The sequence below is a fragment of the Solanum dulcamara genome, chromosome 1 (assembly GCF_947179165.1).
Source record: "Solanum dulcamara chromosome 1, daSolDulc1.2, whole genome shotgun sequence".
Classification (NCBI taxonomy): domain Eukaryota; kingdom Viridiplantae; phylum Streptophyta; class Magnoliopsida; order Solanales; family Solanaceae; genus Solanum; species Solanum dulcamara.
In genome coordinates, this window is record NC_077237.1 from 54611596 (window position 1) to 54617848 (window position 6253).

Here is a 6253-nt window from a genome sequence, read left to right on the forward strand (position 1 = left end):
CTCAAAAATATGAATTTAATACAATTTTGATATGAGTTAAACCAAAAAAAATTATGTGTCTATAGATACCCCATACTTCAAAGCTTGTTGAGTGTAGATTTATTGAAATGAGATGAGTCTTGAGTACCCGATGACAAAGAGCTGACACATTTCTTTCTCCCTTTATTTTTTTGTTTGTTTTTCTTTTTGTATGTGCGTTCACACTTATTGTGAAGTGTATATTGTTCATCATTTCAATTCCAAAAAAGCTTTGACCTCTTCCTTTGCAAAAAGTCCATTTTAAAATATAGAGCAGCTATTTAACGTACGTAGGACAATGAGGCTTAATTCTTTACACTTACACAAGTGGACATTTAGACAAAAAATTTCATTCCTCCTTCTTGATAAGTATTGACAATTGAAACCACAATGAACTTCTTGTAATTGCTTTCCAAGATTTCAGAAAGTACTTGAAGTATTTTTTTCCCACCAAATGTGTTTACGGTGTAAATTCACACCAACCATGTTTTATTTGGACACAACTTCTTCACTTGTAGTAGTTTAGAAATCTTGTTGATTATCCTAAAGGTGTTAGAATCAATTAAGAACTCTTCTGGAGTACTAGAATACAACTGAACAATATCGGACCTCTATGCCTATAAAAATAGGTGCTCGAACCCAGCTCTATATAGTTTCATAGTTCTCTTCACGTTCTCTTCCTCTCCCCCATGTCGCAGGTCTTGCTAGCCGGATCAAGTGGGGGCTTTAGAGAATAAGATCATATATATCATATATATGTATATGATATGTATAGATGCTGCCAAGACAACAAAGGAAACATTGCATCCAAGCTTTGCTCGACACAGTCGACTTTTTTTTTTTTGATCAGCCTCAAACTTATTTGGATTTTCTTGTTTTTATTTCTTGTAGGTTATGGTTGTATCTGCGTTGACATGTTTCTTAAACAATGAAGATTGATGTTCAAAATCAAATTTGATCGTAAGTCAAAGCGTCGTGCTATTGGCACCAATATCTGCCATGTCGAAGTAGTGTGCTGCTCCCGACATCCGTCATGCCTAACAGAATCTTCTTGGTTCCATCATGTCCATATCCTTTTTTTTTGTTTTGCAGGTTCATGACGGAGTACAAATGATCTCGATATCAGAACAAGAAGGTGCTAGGTATGACTATATGATTGGAGAAGTACTAGTTGGTGTGCGTGTTACCCTTATGGCTCGGCAAGAAATAGGCGTAGAGCGACTATGCTCTAACTTTGGAAAAAGAGCATGTGATTCATCTCATTCATACATATTGACAAGAAAGAAGCTTAGAGTTTGACATACGAAGTACAAGGAACGCCGCTTCCTTCACAGTACTTTGTGATTTTCAACTCTGCGCACCTTTGCAAGAATGTTCATTGCCTGGTGTAAGAGCAATAAAATTGTGAGCCGCTTGATCTTACTGAAACAGAACTCAACTTACTGCAATATATCAAAATTTCAGATCAAAACTACCTCTGTATTGATCATATGCTATTTCTGAAGTTGATTTCCAAATCTTATATGTCTATTAAGCAGCTTTGTGCGACTGTGGTAGAAAAATCATAACTCGGAGTAGGAATCACGAAATCACCAGATTATTGTTCTGTTGGAAAGAAGACTAAAAGTACTACAATGTATGTAAATATTACGGCCAAAGGCTTTATGGATTTTTACAGATATTTTTTCAAATTCAGCCCACAATTCTGTCTTGCTCATCTCTTCAGTTTTGGCGTCTTAGGTAGAAAAATCATAACTCGAACTAGGAATGATTTCGTCATGAGCTTCCTATTCCGTTGGAAAAAAGACTCAAAGAACTACAACATATATAAAAATTAAGGCCGTAGACTTCATAAATTTGTACAAATATTGTTTCAAACTCAGCCCACGATTCTGCCTTGCTCAGAACTTCAATTTTGCGCGACAATGGTAGAAAAATCATAACTCGGAGTAGGAATGACGAAATCACGAGCTTCTTTTTACTTGGAAAGATGACTCAAAGAAATACAGTATGTGTAAAAATCATAGCAAAAGACTTTATGGATTTATACAAATATTGTTTCAAACTCAGCTATTGAGTCTGCCTTTATATTTCAAAGAATATGATGAACACATAAAATCATGATTTTTTTTGAGCAGTACACAGTTTATACTCATGCGGATCAGGAGTAACATGTATTTTAGGCTCATGCATTAAGAAGTGTTTCAATTTGCAGTTTAGGCTCGTGCATCGAGAAGCATTTTGGGGAAGAATTTCATGAATGTAACTGTCCTTCTAGCCCTTTGTGATGAAGCATTAATGTACTTCAATTTGGTGTTGATTTTATGCTTTTGCATATTTGAAGTTGATTAACACTTGATGCTTAGAAGTCCTTTGATGCTTTTGTCTTTTGTGTGTGATCAAAGTCCAAGTATCATCATTCTTGTCATTAGAGAAGTCATGTACCTTGAGTGTATTCGTTGTTTTCTTCAAGGCAGAAACTTCAACTGGTTCAAAGTTACTAAACTATAGCATGATGACTCCTTCTTCAAGTTTTGGTGATGACACAGGGCACATAGGTCGTAAAACATTTAAAAGTGAACCCTTATTATGGTCAAGTTCGACACTGACATGATATACATCAGCTTCCTCACCATCACCAATGATGATCTTTCCTTCTCGCACAAAATTCATGATCTCTTCCTTCGGGATGAAGCATTTTCTGGTGTGATGACCAACAATGCAGTGAAATATGCAATACTTAGGATCATCGACAATGTTGGATTCTTTGGGTCGTTTTGACTTTGGGAGCGAAATGACTTTATTGGTTAGCAGCACATCATGAATTATAGGAACGTCGAAGTCAGGAAAGGGATACACCTTCTCTTGTAATTCCTTCAATGTTGGTTGATTTTTTACTTCTCGTGTTTGTTGATATGCAACTTTCTCTTTCAACTTTTGTTTTGTGGATGCCTTTGTAGAAGTCATAGTTATTGCCATGAATTCCTTAGTTTGGTATTCTGGTGACTCATTGAGTTTTGCAGCTTCGTTTCTTCGATTAAAAATATGTGATGCTTTTCCATAACTCGCAATGCTCAACTCCATGTCATGAGCGCGCGTAGCTAATTCTTCAAAAGTTTGAGGCTTAATCCCTTGGAGGATATACACAAGTCCCAATGCATTCCTTGAATGCAAATTTCAACGGCAGAGGTTTCAAAAAGTTGATCCTTGCAATCTAAGCTCAACATTCGCCAACGATTGATGTAATTTACTATGGGCTCATCCTTTGTTTTGTGTTTGTCAACTCCATCATGCTCAATGTATGACGGGTTTTGTAAAAGCGATTAAGGAATATACTTTAAAGTTTCTCCCAATAGTCACTTGATTGAGGCTCTAAGTCCATGTACCAATCAAAGGCTTACCTTTCAAGGAACGCACAAACTACTTGAAAAGAAGATCACCATGTGAACCAGCACTACTACAAGTCTCGACGAAATATGCAATATGTTGTTTTGGATTTCCCTCCCATCAAATTGTTGCAACATTGGTGGTTGATATCTAATTGGCATAGGTAAGCCCTTAATTTTCTTAGAATACGACTTTAAAAAAAGGGCAGCCCGGTGCACTTAAGCTCCCGCTATGCGCAGGGTCCGGGGAAGGGCCCGACTTTGAGTATCCTAAAGAATTTTGTGATGGACCACCTTATTAAGCTTTGATGGTGTTTGCAATCATATGTTGACTGAGGAATATCGAAATCACGAGCGATTTATGACATTGAAAAGTAGACTGGAAGGGATACATCTCACATGAAAACCACGATCAGATTGTTCCTAAATCATCCTAGGTAATTTTCTGAAGTTTAGTTTTTTCATCAGCTTTGTGCGACTTCATCCATTTCATCTTAATCCTTTCGGCAAGTCTTCAAACAAAGAGAATATAATTACACCTTTCTGCGAGTAAGATGAAATTCCTTGATCTCAAGTTATCACATCCTCAACTTGAGGTATCGAACGACAAGAAAGACCCACCTGCTAAAGTCCTCGCTTTGGCGGTCCACACCCAAGTGATTGATGCTTTGTCTCTTGATAGAGGATCATCTGCCAAATCTCCTCATCTAGCCCAATGGTCGACAAAGGAGGCAATTGATGTTCTCAACTTTAATAAGCCTGTTAGCATCACTGCTTTTATTCTGCAATGGTCTACACATGATAGGAAGTTGATGCTATTTTTCCCAAATTTTTTGACAAAGGTCTCACCTCATGGAGTTATCCTCAATCTGGTTTCGGTGATTTTTGATATACGACTCGCTATTGGAAATGGGCAGAGGATGTTCTTAGCCGTAACAAGGAAGTGTTGGAGCACATCAAGGTATATGACGCCATCTTTGCCTCTTTATTCACATATGACATCAACAAGAACGTGTTGCGGGCCTTTTGTGAACTTTGGCATTCATCGACTAACACTATGTGTGTTGACATTGGTGAGCTCTATATTTTATTATGGGATATGCGCATGATTGGCGGACTTCCTGTCCATGGAGCTTTCTACAACGAAGTCATTTCTTTGGCCCAAGAATTGAAACAAGCAAATCATCAAGGAAAATCATTTTTGCCCAAAACTTGTGCCTACTTATTTTTAGCATTTTATCAACTTTTCAGAGGGTGCATCTCAGGAGGTTTCTGTCCGTGATTGGATGAGTTTCTGGTTTAAAGGAGCAGATAGGTATACAGAGCCTCCACCACGAGTGCCTAAGCAGCGGGCTAAACCAAGATCAAGTCATAATCCTTCAGACTATATTGATATGTCATTTTTACCGTGAACTAAGAAAGAGAACGCTCCTTTCATTGAGTTAAGCGTGGAGGGGTCTCTTAGAGAAGAGATGAATTTAGCTGCCTTTCTCGCCTGTTGGATTTGTAAGTTTTCTTTTCCAACTAACAAAATTGACATCATTCGTCCAAGTGTTTTCAAGGTTTCAAGCTTTATGGCCCATAGGGAGAAGTTCGGACTAGCAATACCCATCTTGGCGAGTATCTACAAAGGCTTGAAAGAAATCTCATCTTCATCAAACTTTAGTGCGAGTGACATAATGTTTCCCATACAGTAGGTCTATGGATGGATTGGTTGTTATTTTGACACGTACTATCTGGACAATCGTCATTAGAGTGCTGCTCGTATGTGTAAGACTGGTGGAGAGAGAATGTCTAAATAATTCGACCTTGCAGATGCGCGAAGACTATTTCAACATGTGAATATTCACCATCTTCACCACCTGGCCATGCTGCAGCCTACAGAGTTTATCATAGATAGTGGCGACTTGTCTAGCTCTTGGAATGATTATTTCATTAGCCTTCGTTCGAGTTATGTCACTATTAGACGTGATGATCACCTTGTTACAGAGCCTTACAATCCTTATAGATTTAGTCATCAATTTAGGTTCAGTCAACACTTACCTGGTAACTCCATTGAACGACAATTTAACGGCACTTTGCAAGAATTGGAACGACTTTGGGATTCCTGCACTTGCATTGGTAGTTCCTCAACAATTATCATACCTCCACATCCTGCTAGGCCTTTAACGACCTATAGATATGCAAAGTGGTGGTCAACTGGTCGAATAAACCCTGTTGGGCAGAAAAAATTTATCTTAAAATGTTCGAAGCATGGCGACACTCAAGAATCATCTAAAGTTCGCCACTTTCAAACACCAGATCAAAATAAGTCCTCCTTTTCTTCTCTTGTTAAGTCACAGGCAAGCCGGTCATCTAAGTCTTCAACTTCAAAAGGTGTGAGTGCAAAATGGGGGTAGATCTCAGCTTCTTTCATCGACATCAAAAATGGATATCACACCTTCTGTGGTGCCGGACCACACTTGCAAAGAAAAGGTCCTCCTATTTCCTCTGAGAATGATTGTGGGAAGATTTTGACTGAAGTATTTTCCAAAGACAAGACTTTAGTTACTCTTTTTGATGAAGTCATAAATGCTAATGGAGATACCAGCTCTATAAAAGTTGACCCGAAACCAGACCAAAACTGGAATCGTAAAAGAAAGAAGGTAAAAGATCAAGGTGCCGAACCCATTGACCTGAACACCTTCACCATAGATAGTGAGACATTTCTGTTGATTCTCCTAGCTCCATTATGTCATTTCCTGAACTTGCAGAACAAGTAAAATCTCTTTTCTTCCTTTTTCTTTTTACTTCGTTTATTTTATGCTTTGTTAACCTCTTTTTCTTCTATTTTGTTTTTGAAGTTGGGT

The 6253-nt window shown here is 38.0% G+C and overlaps 1 long non-coding RNA gene across 1 annotated transcript; it reads left to right on the forward strand.

The window, feature by feature from the left end:
• The first annotated feature begins 575 nt into the window (after positions 1-575).
• LOC129888091 (uncharacterized) lies at positions 576-1709 on the forward strand. Its single transcript, XR_008766533.1, has 2 exons — positions 576-1025; positions 1111-1709. It is a non-coding gene; the product is annotated as an uncharacterized LOC129888091 (long non-coding RNA).
• Positions 1710-6253: the final 4544 nt, after the last annotated feature.